This window comes from Eleutherodactylus coqui, chromosome 1 (assembly GCF_035609145.1).
Source record: "Eleutherodactylus coqui strain aEleCoq1 chromosome 1, aEleCoq1.hap1, whole genome shotgun sequence".
Taxonomy (NCBI): domain Eukaryota; kingdom Metazoa; phylum Chordata; class Amphibia; order Anura; family Eleutherodactylidae; genus Eleutherodactylus; species Eleutherodactylus coqui.
This window is the reverse complement of record NC_089837.1, coordinates 512592153-512609461: the sequence shown is the minus strand read 5'-3', so window position 1 is coordinate 512609461 and position 17309 is coordinate 512592153. Positions and strand designations below refer to the sequence as shown.

The following is a 17309-nucleotide window of genomic DNA, read 5'->3' as shown; positions in this document are numbered from 1 at the left end:
TATGTATAACAGAATAATATATGTTTAATATGCTTCAGCCTTTGGGCTGGTAACAGAGAAACAATAGCTTATAGGTCCTCGTACCACATGGGGAGGCGCCGTGACAGACTCTACTGCGGAATTCCGCTTGCGGAGCCTGTCACGGCCGTAGGCACTAGGCCTTAAACTGATATAAGCACCTTTTTATGGAACTGCATTGGAAGCCTTGCATGAAAAAAGCAAGAATATGTCAGCACTTCCAGACTGGGGACACTAACTTACCTAACTGCTCTCTTATCTAAAAACAAAAACATGTCTGCAACTTCTTGCTGTTACAACGTGGGGTAGGCCACAGCTTTATTAACTTAACATATGATAAACACATTAAAATAACTTTTTTAAGATCAGAAACCTATCCATGCTGTAAGAAGGTTAACTTTATGAGTTCGTAAACCGTCCCCGAGGACGTTCGTAAGCCCCGATCCTTCGGCTTGCAAACCTTCCTCTCCTATCCCTATCCAGCGTGGACTAATTCCAAGCCTAAGCACTAGCTGTGACAACTTCCGAAATGACCTCCTATTACAGTCCTTTCTCCCTGATATCCCAAACCTCCGGGCGGGTGGGCGGGCGTCTTGTTCACTCCAATCTTCCTTCTTCTCTTCGTGTCTCCCGTCTCTGGTCTTCTTCCTCTCTCCTCCCTCTTCACTTCCTGTCCTAGACTCCTCCCCTTTTGCTGCGTTCGCTTTTAACCCTTTCTATACCTGTCCCCAGTCACATGCCGTTTCCTTATCAGCTTCCACTGCATACAATCTAATTTATGGAAACTTTGAGGTCTCCTGCCCATATGGGCCAATATCTTGCAGAACTGTTTCATCACCTAGAGGAATCAACACTGTGACAAATTATTGCGGTTCTGAAGGCCAAAGAGGTCCAATGTGTTACTAGTTGGGAGTCACTAATAGAGTGGACATTTATTGTATATTTATAAGTGGATGGGATTGGAGGAGAAATGTCTGTGTATGGGGGTTATGGAGTAATGCTTCCCTCCAGCTGTTCCTCCTCTCTATCTGTAGCTGCGGGTGGACCGGGTTGGGGAGGGGAAAGGAGTTTATATTAAGATTAGTATGTTTTAAAAAATAAGAAATCAGTTACAGGACTCTGATGAGAGATGCTGCTGCTGCATTGGTGGATGGTTATAATGGAAAAAAACAGACTACGGCTATTGTTCTGTGCATATAATTAAAATATTTTTTGCTATTCTACATGGGGGATTATTTCGTCTGCATATAGTGTGTGACAACTTGAGGATTGTTATCACATCAGATCGTTATGCTCCCTCCACCAGATAGAAGGTCGCACACCAGTAAACTACATCCAGGCCAGAGGTTTGCTACAAACGTAACAAATCCATCCATTTTTGTGGCAAACCAACAAAACTTATAACATAATCTTCACACTGTTGTCACTCATCAGAGTATACACAAACAGATACAATTTCCAGACCATCTGGCTGCTATATAACACAGACATTAGGCCTTTTTCACAAGGGGGGCAGCGATATTGGCGCTACAAAATCGCAGCTGTGTTCCTGCTATTTTGTAGCGTCACTGGTGCGTTTTTTTTTGTTGTGAAAACTCACGAGATTTAAACACTAGAAAGTTGTGCACTAGCCCTTAAATAAGCCTTAGCTGAATTTACTGAAAAAAAGGAATACTTACCTGGCAGACTTGGTCCTGGTCTTCCTGCTGCTGTCCAGAGCTCCGCTGGGAGTCCTGCAGTCCTTGTTCGCCCACAGAACATCACTTCCTAGTTGCGGGATTCAAAAATCCCGCCTCCAGGAAGCGATGCCTCTGATTGGTTCATCCAACACTACTCATCCAATCAATGCAGCGCTCGATGAACCAATGCAAGGGCTTTGATTGGTTCATCCAGCTTTGCATTGATTGACTAAGCAGAGTTTGAAAGACCAATGATGTTGTGGAGGTGGAATTTATGAATTGGCCGAGCCACAGAGCTTTGGACAGCAGCAGAAGGGTCTGGACTTTGTCTTTTAGGTAAGTATTCCTTTTTTTCTGGGAATGCAGCTAGGTCTTATTTTAGGGGTAGGGAAGCTCCTCTTATCTCACAAAAATTGCTTCTTCGTTAGATGCAATGCGATAAACAAGAAGTCTCAATAGTGAAACATGGGCTTCAAAACATCACAAACTGCGGCAGTACAGAGACTGCTGTTATTATTTTTCCACCAGACATGTATCCCACAAGCACCATTGCAGTGCTAAAAGTCAAATTAAAGTGACTGCGTTCATGTAGCCTTCTGGCACTGTGATGGGACACGTCAGAAATTACACCACTGGGCGGTGCCAGGTTGCTGGATAGCATAGTGAGCTTCTCTCTGGTTCTGGTTCTTACTCCAGAAAAAAACATGGCCCAACTTAGACACATCAGACAAGAAAATGATGAGTGCAAGCAGGGGAGTTTCCAGCACAAACTAAACTAAAGTATCTAAAAATGCATTGCAATAAGGAGCAATAGCTCATTACATAGTTTTACCCCAAGATTGAGAGGGAATCATACTCCTGTTTTGGTGGCTTCACAGAAATTATGACAATTGACGAGCAATGTATCAGTGGTTGGCCAGCACAGAACTCAGTGGATTAGTGATTGGTCAGCACAGAACTCCATCGGAGTAAAGGGGGGGGGAGTAGCATGGAGGGGAAGGAGAGAGAAGCGGCATGAGTGAGATGGAGAGGGGAGAGAGAAGTGGCATGGAGAGAAAGAGAGAGGGGGAAAGAGAGGTGACATGGAGAGGAGGGAAAGAGTAGCAGGATCGAGATGGAGTAGAGAAAAGCAGCATGTACAGAGAGAGGGGAGAAACAACATGGATGGAGGGGAGAGACAAGCAGCATGGAAAGTGGGGGAGAGAAAAGCAGCATGGAAAGTGGGGGAGAGAGAAGCGGCCTGAAGAGGGGGGGGAGAGAAGCGGCCTGGAGAGGGGGGGGAGAGAGGCGGCCTGGAGAGGGGGGGAGAGAAGCGGCCTGGAGAGCGGGGAGGGGGGGGAGAAGCAGCCTGGAGAGGGGGGAGAGAGAAGCAGCCTGGAGAGGGGGGAGAGAGAAGCTGCCTGGAGGGGGGGGGGAGAGAGAAGCTGCCTGGAGGGGGGGGGGGGGGGGAGAGAAGCGGCCTGGAGGGGGGGGGGGGGGGAGAGAAGCGGCCTGGAGGGGGGGGAGAGAAGCGGCCTGGAGGGGGGGGAGAGAAGCGGCCTGGAGGGGGGGGAGAGAAGCGGCCTGGAGAGGGGGGAGAGAAGCGGCCTGGAGAGGGGGGGAGAGCGAAGTGGCCTGGAGAGGGGGGGGGGAGAGAAGCAGCCTGGAGAGCGGGGGGGGGGGGGGGAGAGAAGCAGCCTGGAGAGCGGGGGGGCGGGGGGGGGGGAGAGAAGCAGCCTGGAGAGCGGGGGGGCGGGGGGGGGGAGAGAAGCAGCCTGGAGAGCGGGGGGGCGGGGGGGGGAGAGAAGCAGCCTGGAGAGGGGGGGGGGAGAGAAGCAGCCTGGAGAGGGGGGGGAGAGAAGCAGCCTGGAGAGGGGGGGGGGAGAGAAGCAGCCTGGAGAGGGGGGGGGGGAGAGAAGCAGCCTGGAGAGGGGGGGGGGGAGAGAAGCAGCCTGGAGAGGGGGGGGGGGGAGAGAAGCAGCCTGGAGAGGGGGGGGGGGGAGAGAAGCAGCCTGGAGAGGGGGGGGGGAGAGAGAAGCAGCCTGGAGAGGGGGGGGGGAGAGAAGCAGCCTGGAGAGGGGGGGGAGAGAAGCAGCCTGGAGAGGGGGGGGAGAGAAGCAGCCTGGAGAGGGGGGGAGAGAAGCAGCCTGGAGAGGGGGGGGGAGAGAAGCAGCCTGGAGAGGGGGGGGGAGAGAAGCAGCCTGGAGAGGGGGGGGGGAGAGAAGCAGCCTGGAGAGGGGGGGGGGAGAGAAGCAGCCTGGAGAGGGGGGGGGGAGAGAAGCAGCCTGGAGAGGGGGGGGGGAGAGAAGCAGCCTGGAGAGGGGGGGGGGAGAGAAGCAGCCTGGAGAGGGGGGGGGAGAGAAGCAGCCTGGAGAGGGGGGGGGAGAGAAGCAGCCTGGAGAGGGGGGGGGGGAGAGAAGCAGCCTGGAGAGGGGGGGGGGAGAGAAGCAGCCTGGAGAGGGGGGGGGGGAGAGTAGCAGCCTGGAGAGGGGGGGAGAGTAGCGGCCTGGAGAGGGGGGGAGAGTAGCGGCCTGGAGAGGGGGGGAGAGTAGCAGCCTAGAGATGGGGGGAGAGAATAGTGGCCTGGAGAGTGGGGGGGGCGAGAGTAGCGGCCTAGAGAGGGGGGGACAGAGTAGCGGCCTGGAGAGGTGGGGGGGAGAGCGTAGAGGCCTGGAGAGGGGGGGAGAGAGTAGCGCCCTGGAGAGGGGGGGAGAGAGTAGCGCCCTGGAGAGGAGGGGGAGAGAGTAGCGGCCTGGAGAGGGGGAGGGGGAGAGTAGCTGCCTGGAGGGGGGGGGAGAGAGAGAGTAGCGGCCTGGAGGGGGGGGAGAGAGTAGCGGCCTGGAGGGGGGGGGGGAGAGTAGCGGCCTGGAGGGGGGGGGAGAGAGTAGCGGCCTGGAGGGGGGGGAGAGAGTAGCGGCCTGGAGGGGGGTAGGGGAGAGAGAAGCGGCCTGGAAAGGGGGGGTAGGGGAGAGAGAAGCGGCCTGGAAAGGGGGGGTAGGGGAGAGAGAAGCGGCCTGGAGTGGGGGGGTAGGGGAGAGAGAAGCCGCCTGGAAAGGGGGGGTAGGGGAGAGAGAAGCGGACTGGGGAGGGGGGGTAGGGGAGAGAGAAGCGGACTGGGGAGGGGGGGGTAGGGGATAGAGAAGCGGACTGGGGAGGGGGGGGGGTAGGGGATAGAGAAGCGGACTGGAGAGGGGGGTAGGGGAGAGAGAAGCGGACTGGCGAGGGGGGATAGGGGAGAGAGAAGCGGACTGGAGAGGGGGGTAGGTGAGAGAGAAGCGGCCTGGAGAGGGGGGTAGGGGAGAGAGAAGCGGCCTGGAGAGGGGGGGTAGGGGAGAGAGAAGAGGCCTGGAGAGAAAGGGAGAGGGGGGGGGGAATCGGCATGGGTGGGTGGGGAAAGAGAAGCAACATGGAGACTGTGGGGGAAAGAGAAGCAGCATGAAGAGTGTGGGGGAGAGAGAAGCAGCATGAAAGAAGGGGGAGAGGGGTGAAAGAAGCGGCACGGAGGGGGGAGAGAATGGGATAACATTATCGTCAGAAGCCCTGAAATCAAACCACAATCAGACTTTTTCACAGATGCCTCCGGGGCAATTGTTAAGAAAAAACAAATGTTTAGTAATTGTGTTTTGGCATGTATTTGTAGGGTTGTTGGTGCACTGCACAGAGGCCAAAGTCCTGGGAATTCAATGACCTATGGCACAACATATTAAAGCCATTTCCTGTTGTAGCAGCAATTTAATGAATTAAAATGAGGGCCCACATGACAAGCCTAGAGCCACAAACCTAAACCATCTCATACCATCTGACTGACTGACTCACTAACTCACTGACTGACTGACTTGCCAAAAGTTCTCCAACTTCCCGATGTCGTAGAAACATGAAATTTGGCACGAGCATAGATCATCTCCAAAATAGGAAAAGTAATTTGGTGCCAACTCGATTATTCAATTCTAGCGCAAAAGAATTGGCGTCAAAATTTTACGTACATAATCTAAATCTCTCACTTCCCAATGTCATAGAAACTTAAAATTTGGCCCGAGCATTGGATATGTCATAAATAGAAAAAGTTAATAGGTCCCAACTCGATTATTCAATTCTAGCGCAAAAGAATTAGCGTCCAAATTTTACGTAAGGAATGTAATTTTCCCACTTTCCGGTGTCATAGAAACGGGAAATTTGGCACGAGCATTAATTATGTCATAAATAGGAAAAGCTAATGGGTCCCAACTCGATTATTCAATTCTATGCGCAAAAGAATTAGCGTCCAAATTTTACGTACGGAATGTAATTTTCTCACTTTCCGGTGTCATAGAAACTTAAAATTTGGCCCGAGCATTGGATATGTCATAAATAGAAAAAGTTAATAGGTCCCAACTCGATTATTCAATTCTAGCGCAAAAGAATTAGCGTCCAAATTTTACGTAAGGAATGTAATTTTCCCACTTTCCGGTGTCATAGAAACGGGAAATTTGGCACAAGCATTGATTATGTCATAAATAGGAAAAGCTAATGGGTCCCAACTCCATTATTTAATTCTATGCACAAAAGAATTAGTGTAGAAATTTTAGGCACATAATCTAAATCTCTCACTTCCCAATGCCAAAGAAACATGGAATTTACCATAAGCATTGAATATGTCATAAATAGGAAAAGTTAATGGGTCCCAACTCGATTATTCAATTCTAGCGCAAAAGAATTAGCGTCCAAATTTTACGTATGGAATCTAATTCTCTCACTTCCTGATGTCATTTTACATAAAAGAAACGTCGCATGGATATTAGAGATGAGCGAGCATACTCACCCGAGCTTGATGCTCGTTCGAGTATTAGGGTGCTCGAGATGCTCGTTACTCGAGACGAGCACCACGCGGTACTCGTCTCGATTAAATGAGCACTGACCATTGAATTCAATGGAACCGGCAATACAGTCAATGGGCGACTTAAAAATTTTTGTATATCGCCGATGCTTTCTAAGGTTTTCATTTGTGAAAATCTGCAAAACCCAAGAAAGTGATGGGAACGACACAGAAACGGATAGGGCAGGCGAGGGGCTACATGTTGGGCTGCATCTCAAGATCCCAGGTCCCACTATTAAGCCACAATAGCGGCAAGAGTGACCCCACTCCCTCCCAACAATTTTTACTTCTGAAAAACCCTCATTAGCAAGGCATACCTTAGCTAAGCACCACACTACCTCCAACAAAGCACAATCACTGCCTGCATGGCACTCCGCTGCCACTTCTCCTGGGTTACATGCTGCCCAACCCCCCTTCCCCCCACGCACGACCCAGTGTCCACAGCGCACACCAAAGTATCCCTGCGCAGCCTTCAGCTGCCCTCATGCCACAGGCTGGCCCTATAGCCACACCACCCTCATGTCTATTTATAAGTGCGTCTGCCATGAGGAGGAACCGGAGGCACACACTGCAGAGGATTGGCAGGGCCAGGCAGCGACGCTCTTTAAAAGGGGCAGGGCGCTAGCCCGCAATGTGAAATCCAATCCTGTGCCACCTCTGTCAGGAGCTGTAAACTTGCGCATAGCAAAGGGGAATCCATGTGCCACACTGTATTCATTCTGTCAAGGTGTCGCATAGCTCAATCCACACTGCAAGGGGAAATCCATCTGCGCTCTGCCCCCTACCCAAATCAGTCTGTGTCTTTGTGCCAGACAGGTCAAACAGCGTGATGGGAACTAAATTTGCACCAACAGCATAGGTGGGTCCTAGGAAACCCAAGACATGAACAAAAAATTGATCTGAGCGGCCAAACATGGCAGACTTGCACTGCGTCCACGGCATAGGCCTCGGCCCACAGATTCAGCAATCCTAGGCAGGAAGCAGACTTTCACTGCACCCAGGACATAGGCCTCTGCATAAATCCTCAGCAATCGCGGGGTTACAGCGGACTCCAATGCTAGCGTAGCTGTACACGTCTCATTAGCGCTGTATTGCTCCTGTAGTTTGTCCCAATGCAGTGCCCCGGAGAGTAGCGCTAAAGTCAGATTAAATACAGGTGGGCTTCGGCCCACACTGCATGCCCCAGTCAGACTGTACACAGGCAGGTACAACTCGCTAATGTGAAGTCTGTGTGGTCCCACAGCATGGGTGCGTCCCAGGAAGCCACCGGCGGTACATAAATAAATCCCATTGCATTGCCCAGCACAGCTGAGGTAACATCAGATTAAATACAGGTGGGCTTTGGCCCACACTGTATGCCCTAGTCAGACTGGGGTTCTTTATAAGTAGACAAATGCAGTTACAACTCCGTGTGGACCAACAGCATGGGTGGGTCCCAGGAAGCCACCGGCAGTACATAAATAAATCCCATTGCATTGCCCAGCACAGCTGAGGTAACATCACATTAAATGCAGGTGGGCTTCGGCCCACACTGCATGCCCCAGCCTGACCGGGGTTTTTAATACATAGACACAGGCAGGTACAAATCCCCTATGTGAAGTCCCTGTGGACCAACAGCATGGGTGGGTCCCAGGAAGCCACCAGCGGTACATAAATAAATCCCATTGCATTGCCCAACACAGCTGAGGTAACGTCACATTAAATGCTGGTTGGCTTCGGCCCACACTGCATGCCCCAATCTGACTGGGGTTTTTAATATATAGACACAGGCAGGTACAACTCAATAATGTGAAGTCCGTGTGGACCAACAGCATGGGTGGCTCCCTGGTACCCACCAGCGATACATAAATAAATCCCATTGCAGTACCCTGGACAGCAGAGCTAACGTCAGATTAAATACAGGTGGGCTTCGGCCAAGAATGTTTTCATTGTTGGAGGAGGAGGACAAGGATGTTTTTGAGGCAGTACATGTCCTGTCCCCGTGTCCGTGGTTATATGCACCTTACCAGTAACTGCGTTGGTGGGATAGTGGTCGCGACTGTGGACCTATTAGCGCGGTTTTATTCCATTGGTTTTCGGAATGTGGCCAGGATTAAGATGGCCGTGGAGGGGGGCTTTCTTATTGTGTCGTTTAAGGTGAAATTCTTTAACTGCCGCCAGACGGACCACTGCAAAAGCATTTGCCAAGAATGTTTTCATTGTTGGAGGAGGATGGGGAAGTTTTTGAGGCAGTACGTGTCCTGTCCCCGTGTCCGTGGTTATATGCACCTTCCCAGTGACCGCGTCGCAAAAAAGTTGTCGCGCGTGGGGAACCTAGTAGCGCGGCCTCGCCACCATCATGTATTTGGGAAGCCTCCATTTCCACTAACCTGTTACATTGCAGTAACAGCAGTAGAGGCAGAGCCGAGAATTAGTAACATTTCAGCGGTAAGAGTATGCACAAACCTCTGTAACATTTAATTGGCAGCAGTGACAACTGACCCCACTAACATTTCATTTGTAGCAGGATACACAAACCCCAGTAACATTTCAGTAGTATCTGTATAGACAGACCCCAGTAGCATTTCAGTTCCACCAGTAATGACAGACCCCAGTAGCATTTCAGTAGTATCAATTGCGACATGTCCCAGTCACATTTCAGTTCCAGCAGTGCAGACAGACCCCAGTAACAGTAACATAGAAGCAGTATGGGCAAAGCAGCAGATAAACATTTCCCTGGCAGCAGTGTAGGGAGAGCAAAGTATTTGTAACATTTCAGTAGTAGCAGTATAGTCAAACCCCAGTAACATTAACGTAGAAGCAGTATGGGAAGAGCCTACTATTAGTTACATTTCTGTTATAGCAGTATAGACCTGCCCCAGTAACATTTCCGTTAAAGCATTATGGGCAGAGCCCAGTATTAGTAAAATTACAGTAGTAACAGTATACACCAACCAAGGTTACATTTCAGAAGCAGAAGTATCGGCAGACCGAAGTAACATTTCTGTTGCTGAAGTATAGTCAGACCCCTGTAACATTACTGTGGCAGAAGTATAGGTAGGCAGAGCAGAGCTACATTTCTGTAGCAAAAGTGTAGACCAACCCCAGACACAGTGGTGTACCAAGAGTGCAGGCGAAGCCCATAAAAATTACTTGGATTACATTGTAGGCGAGGGCCCATAAAATTGGTGTACCGACAGTACAAATGTACCCCAGAAAAATTGCCTATGCCCAACCCCGAGGGCAGGTGAAACCCATTAATTGCTTAGCGTACTGTGGCTTAATTTGTAACTAGGCCTGGAGGCAACCCAGTCTAAAAAACAATTGGTTCAGGTGGAAGTTTCAATGCTTTAATGAGAATTGAAACAGATAAATATTATTTAGAAAAGTTATATGAGCCTTTTGGCCCACAGAAAAATTGCCCATTCGCGTTGATTACGAGAGGTTTCAGGAGGAGGAGCTGGAGGAGGAGGACGAATATCATACACAGATTGACAAAGGTCTTTAAGTAGCGCTGCTGTCCGCTGGTGGAGAAGAGAAGTCTGGGGAAATCCAGGCTTTGTTCATCTTTATGAGTGTAAGCCTGTCGGTGCTGTCAGTTGACAGGCGGGTACGCTTGTCTGTGATGATTCCCCCAGCTGCACTAAACACCCTCTCTGACAAGACGCTAGCCGCAGGGCAAGCCAACACCTCCAGGGCATACAGCGCGAGTTCAGGCCACGTGTCCAGCTTTGACTAACAGCAGTTGTACGGAGCAGAGGCGTCACGGAGGACGGTGGTACGATCGGCTGCATACTGCCTCACCATCTTCTTACAGTGCTCCCTCCGACTCAGCCTGGACTAGGGAGGTGTGACACAGTCTTGCTGGGGAGCCATAAAGCTGGCAAAGGCCTTGTAGAATGTTCCTCTGCCTGCGCTGAACATGCTGCCTGATCTCCACGCCTCCACTTCTTATTGGCCCTCGGAATTGCGGCTTCTGCCACTCGCACTGTCAGATGAGAAGTTTACCATCAGTTTGTCCACCAGGGCCCTGTGGTATTGCATCACTCTCAAACCCCTTTCCTCTTCGGAAATGAGAGTGGAAACGTTCTCCTTATACTGTGGGTCAAGCAGTGTGTATACCCAGTAATCCATAGTGGCCAGAATGCGTCTAATGCGAGGGTCACGAGAAAGGCATGCTAACATAAAGTCAGCCATGTGTGCCAGGGTACCTGTACGCAACATATGGCTGTCCTCACTAGGAAGATCACTTTGAGTATTGTCCTCCTCCTCCTCAGGCCATACACGCTGAATGGATGAGAGGCAAGCAGCATGGGTACCCTCTGCAGTCGGCCCAGCTGTCTCTTCCTCCTCAGGCTCCTCCCGCTCCTCTTCCTCCTTCACGCGCTGAGATATAGACATGAGGGTGCTCTGACTATCCAGCGACATACTGTCTCCCCCCGCCTCCGTTTCCGCTCGCAAAGCATCAGCCTTTATGCTTTGCAGGGAACTTCTCAACAGGCATAGCAGGGGAATGGTGACGTTAATGATTGCAGCATCGCCGCTCACCATCAGGGTGGACTCCTCAAAGTTTCCAAGGACCTGGCAAATATCTGCCATCCAGGCCCACTCCTCTGTAAAGAATTGAGGAGGCTGACTCCCACTTTGCCGCCCATGTTGGAGTTGGTATTCCACTATAGCTCTACGCTGCTCATACAGCCGGGACAACATGTGAAGCGTAGAGTTCCACCGTGTGGGCACGTCGCAAAGCAGTTGGTGTACTGGCAGATTAAACCGATGTTGCAGGGTCCGCAGGGTGGCAGCGTCCGTGTTGGACTTGCGGAAATGTGCGCTGACCCGGCGCACCTTGCCGAGGAGGTCTGACAAGTGTGGGTAGCCTTTCAGAAACTATTGAACCACCAAATTAAAGACGTGGGCCAGGCACGGCACGTGCGTAAGGCTGCCGAGCTGCAGAGCCGCCACCAGGTCACGGCCGTTGTCACACACGACTATGCCCGGTTGGAGGCTAAGTGGCGAAAGCCAGTGGTCGGTCTGCTCTGTCAGACCGTGCAACAGTTCGTAGGCCGTGTGCCTCTTTTCTCCTAAGCTGAGTAGTTTCAGCACGGCCTGCTGACGCTTGCCCACCGCTGTGCTGACGTGCCGCGGACGCTAATTATTTTGTGCTTAGAATTGAATAATCGAGTTGGGACCCATTAGCTTTTCCTATTTATGACATAATCAATGCTAGTGCCAAATTTCACGTTTCTATGACACCAAGAAGTGAGAGAACTAGATTCCGTACGTAAAATTTGGACGCTAATTCTTTTGCGCATAGAATTGAATAATCGAGCTGGGATCCATGAGCTTTTCCTATTTATGACATAATCAATGCCCGTGCTCAATTTCACGTTTCTATGACACCGGAAAGTGAGAAAATTACATTCTGCACGTAAAATTTGGATGCTAATTCTTTTGCACATAGAATTGAACAATCGAGTTGGGACCCATTAGCTTTTCCGATTTATGACATAATCAATGCTCCTGCCAAATTTCACGTTTCTATGACATCGGAAAGTGAGAAAATTATATTCCATACGTAAAATTTGGACGCTAATTCTTTTGCGCATAGAATTAATTAATTGAGTTGGGACCCATTAGCTTTTCCTATTTTTGACACGATCAATGCTCGTGCCTAATTTCACGTTTCTATGACACCGGAAAGTGAGATAAATACAATCCGTACGTAAAATTTGGACGCTAATTCTTTTGCACATAGAATTGAATAGTTGAGTTGGGACCCATTAGCTTTTTTTTTTTTTTGACATAATCAATGCTCGTGCCAAATTTCCCGTTTCTATGACACCGGAAAGTGAAAAAATTACATTCCGCACGTAAAATTTGGACGCTAATTCTTTTGCGCATAGAATTGAAGAATCGAGTTGGGATCCATTAGCATTTCCTATTTCTGACATAATTAATGCTCCTGCCAAATTTCGAGTTTCTATGACACCGGGAAGTGAGAGAATCAGATTCCGTACGTAAAATTTGCACGCTAATTCTTTTGCGCATATTAATGAATAATCGAGTTCGGACACATTAACTTTTCTTATTTATGACATAATCAATGCTCGTGCCAAATTTCGAGTTTCTATGACACCGGGAAGTGAGAGAATTAGATTCCGTACATAAAATTTGCACGCTAATTCTTTTGCGCATATTATTGAATAATCGAGTTCGGACCCACTAACTTTTCTTATTTATGACATAATCAATGCTCGTGCCAAGTTTCCCGTTTCTATGACACCGGAAAGTGAAAAAATTACATTCCGCACGTAAAATTTGGACGCTAATTCTTTTGCGCTAGAATTGAATAATCGAGTTGGGACCTATGAACTTTTCCTATTTATGACATAATCAATGCTCGTGCCAAACTTCACTTTTCTATGACACCGGAAAGTGAGAAAATTAGATTCCGTACGTAAAATTTGGACGCTAATTCTTTTGCGCATAGAATTGAAGAATTGAGTTGGGACCCATTAGCTTTTCCTATTTCTGACATAATTAATGCTCCTGCCAAATTTCGAGTTTCTATGACACCGGGAAGTGAGAAAATTAGATTCCGTACGTAAAATTTGCACGCTAATTCTTTTGCGCATATTATTGAATAATCGAGTTCGGACCCACTAACTTTTCCAATTTATGACATAATCAATGCTCGTGCCAAGTTTTAAGTTTCTATGACATTGGGAAGTGACAGATTTAGATTATGTACGTAAAATTTCAACGCCAATTCTTTTGCGCTAGAATTAAATAATCGAGTTGGGACCCAATTACTTTTCCTATTTTGTTTCTATGACATCGGGAAGTTGGAGAACTTTTGGCGAGTCAGTGAGTGAGTCAGTGAGGGCTTTCGTCTTTATATATATATATATATATATATATATATATATATAGACTAGCTGATGTACCCGGCTTCGCCCAAGTCATTTGGTACTGGTGTTTATCTGCTGTTCACACGGAAAATCTTCTGAAGTCGTGGTTACTTTAGAGAAAACATATGTTCAGCATTTTGCATAGTTCTCTGCGTTACCCAGGAAACATCACGGTGAGGTAACCATGCGACGTTTCCTTTATATAAAATGACATCAGGAAGTGAGAGAATTAGATTTCATACATAAAATTTGGACGCTAATTCCTTTGCGCATAAAATTGAATAATCGAGTTGGGACCCTTTAACTTTTCCTATTTATGACATATCCAATGCTTGTGCCAAATTTCATGTTTCTAGGACACCGGAAAGTGAGAAAATTACATTCCGTACGTAAAATTTGGACGCTAATTGTTTTGTGCTTAGAATTGAATAATCGAGGTGGGACCCATTAACTTTTCCTATTTATGACATAATCCATGCCTGTTCCGAATTTCCGAGTTTCTATTACACCAAGAAGTGAGAGAATTAGATTCCGTACGTAAAATTTGGACGCTAGTTCTTTTGCGCTAGAATTGAATAATCGAGTTGGGAACCATTAGCTTTTCAAATTCATGACATATTCAATGCTTATGGCAAATTTCTTGTTTCTATGACATTGGGAAGTGAGAGCTTTAGATTATGTACGTAAGATTTTGACGCTAATTCTTTTGCGCTAGAATTAAATAATGGAGTTGGGACCCATTAGCTTTTCCTATTTATGACATAATCAATGCTTGTGCCACATTTCACATTTGTATGACACCGAAAAGTGAGAAAATTACATTGTGTATGTAAAATTTGGACGCTAATTCTTTTGCGCATAGAATTGAATAATCGAGTTGGGACCCATTAGCTTTTCCTATTTATGACATAATCAATGCTCGTGCCAAATTTTTAAATTTCTATGACACCGAAAAGTGAGAAAATTACATTGTGTATGTAAAATTTGGACGCTAATTCTTTTGCGCATAGAATTGAATAATCGAGTTGGGACCCATTAGCTTTTCCTATTTATGACATAATCAATGCTCGTGCCAAATTTCACGTTTCTATGACGCTGGAAAGTGAGAAAAATACATTCCGTACGTAAAATTTGGACGCTAATTCTTTTGCACATAGAATTGAATAATTGAGTTGGGACTCATTAGCTTTTCCTATTTATGACATAATCAATGCTCCTGCCAAATTTCACGTTTCTATGACACCGGAAAGTGAGAAAGTTAGATTTCGTACATAAAATTTGGACGCTAATACTTTTGCGCATAGAATTGAATAATCGAGTTGGGACTAGAGATGAGCGAGCACCAAAATGCTCGGGTGCTCGTTACTCGAGTCGAACTTTCAGTGATGCTCGAGAGTTCGCTTCGAGTAACGAACCTCATTGAAGTCAATGGGCGACTCGAGCATTTTTGTATATCGCCGATGCTCGCTAAGGTTTTCATTTGTGAAAACCTGGGAAATTCAAGAAAGTGATGGGAACGACACAGCAACGGATAGGGCAGGCGAGGGGCTACATGTTGGGCTGCATCTCAAGTTCACAGGTCCCACTATTAAGCCACAATAGTGGCAAGAGTGAGACCCCCCCCCCCGCACTGTCAGCATAAAGATTGTTCTCCTCTGCCACAGCTGTAACAGCTGTAGCAGAGAAGAACGATGTTAGCCCATTGAATTCAATGGAGCCGGCAATACAGCCGGCTCCATTGAAAGCAATGGGCTGCCGGCGATCGCGGGATGAATTGTCGGGAAGGGCTTAAATATATAAGCCCTTCCCTGCAATTCATCCAGAAATGTGTAAAAATAAAAAAATATATATATACTCACCTGGTCCCGGCAGACAGAGTTCAGCGCGGCCGGCGGCAGTCCTCCTGTACTGCTCTGAACAGCTGTGAGTAGTATTCAGCAGCCGGCGATTTAAAATCCCCACCTGCTGAATGAGCTGCCTCTGATTGGTCACAGCCTGACCAATCAGAGGCAGATCTCACACACACACACACACCCATTCATGAATTTATGAATAGGTAAGTGACTGCTGCCTCTCATTGGCTCAGCGGGACCAATCAGATTTTGCGCATTGAATTGAATAATCGAGTTGGGACCCATTAGCTTTTCCTATTTATGACATAATCAATGCCCGTACCACATTTTAAGTTTCTATGACATTGAGAAGTGAGAGATTTAGATTATGTACGTTAAATTTTGACGCCCATTCTTTTGCGCTAGATTTGAATAGTCGAGTTGGGACCCAATTACTTTTCCTATTTTGGAGATAATCTATGCTTGTGCCAAAATTCATGTTTCTACAACATCGGGAAGTTGAAGAACGTTTGGCGAGTCAGTCAGTGAGTGAGTCAGTCAGTGCGTCAGTCAGTGAGTGAGTAAGTCAGTCAGTAAGTCAGTGAGGGCTTTCAGCCTTATATATATATAGATAAGCATAGTCTTTTTTTCTTGCATCACACTTTGTGCACTTAGCTTCACCTTAAGAGGATAATTTTGGTGTCTTTCATTTTCTTGGATCCCCACCACAGCCATAAAATACTGAAATTTGAGCTGAGAGACCTGATAGATCCAGTCAAAGTTCCCCGTGTTAAAGTATAGCGGCGCATCAGGATTCAAGTCTTGCTAAGCAACGCTCATAGTCTCACAACATAGAGCGACAGCTCAGGCAAATGAAGCTCACAGGAGGGAGACAGCCACAGCAGGAAGATTCTAGCAACGCCCATAGGAGAAATATTCAGGTGACACCCAGGAAGAGATTCAAGCAAAAGCCACAGAGGGAAGTTCATGCGATGCCCCCATACACACACACGTACATAATTGAAACAGACACACGCACACAGGCAGAGAGAAGCGGCATGGTGAGGTGGGGGGGGGAGAGAAGCGGCATGGAGATACACATGGCAGACAGAGACACAGAGAGAGAGAGGCAAACACAGCAGACAGTGAAAGAGGCACACATCCGGCAGACAGAGACACACAGACACAGAGAAAAACAAGGAGAGAGAGACACACATGGCAGACAGACACAGAGAGAGATACGCACAGCACAGATAGAAAGAGACATGCAAAGAGAGAGAGACACAGAAACACAGAGAGAGGCAGAGAGGGAGTTACAGAGATAGTCAGAGAGAGGGAGACAGAGAGTGAGACACACACAGCAGATAAAGGGAGAGACAGAAAGAGAGACACACATGGCAGACAGAGAGGTACACACACGGACAGAAAGAGACACACACTTGGCAGACAGAGAGACACACTTGGCAGACAGAGAGAGACACACTTGGCAGACAGAGAGAGACACACTTGGCAGACAGAGAGAGACACACTTGGCAGACAGAGAGAGACACACTTGGCAGACAGAGAGAGACACACTTGGCAGACAGAGAGAGACACACTTGGCAGACAGAGAGAGACACACTTGGCAGACAGAGAGAGACACACTTGGCAGACAGAGAGAGACACACACGGCAGACAGAGAGAGACACACACGGCAGACAGAGAGAGACACACACGGCAGACAGAGAGAGACACACACGGCAGACAGAGAGACGCACACACACGGCAGACAGAGAGACGCACACACACGGCAGACAGAGAGACGCACACACACGGCAGACAGAGAGACGCACACACACGGCAGACAGAGAGACGCACACACACGGCAGACAGAGAGACGCACACACACGGCAGACAGAGAGACGCACACACACGGCAGACAGAGAGACGCACACACACGGCAGACAGAGAGACGCACACACACGGCAGACAGAGAGACGCACACACACGGCAGACAGAGAGACGCACACACACGGCAGACAGAGAGACGCACACACACGGCAGACAGAGAGACGCACAC

General features: G+C 48.4%; 1 protein-coding gene across 2 annotated transcripts in view; it reads right to left on the bottom strand.

Moving 5' to 3' along the window:
* LOC136588577 (uncharacterized) overlaps positions 1-17309 on the bottom strand; it is a 126082-nt gene that overhangs the window by 25593 nt on the left and 83180 nt on the right. The gene's annotated exons all lie outside the window — the stretch shown is intronic.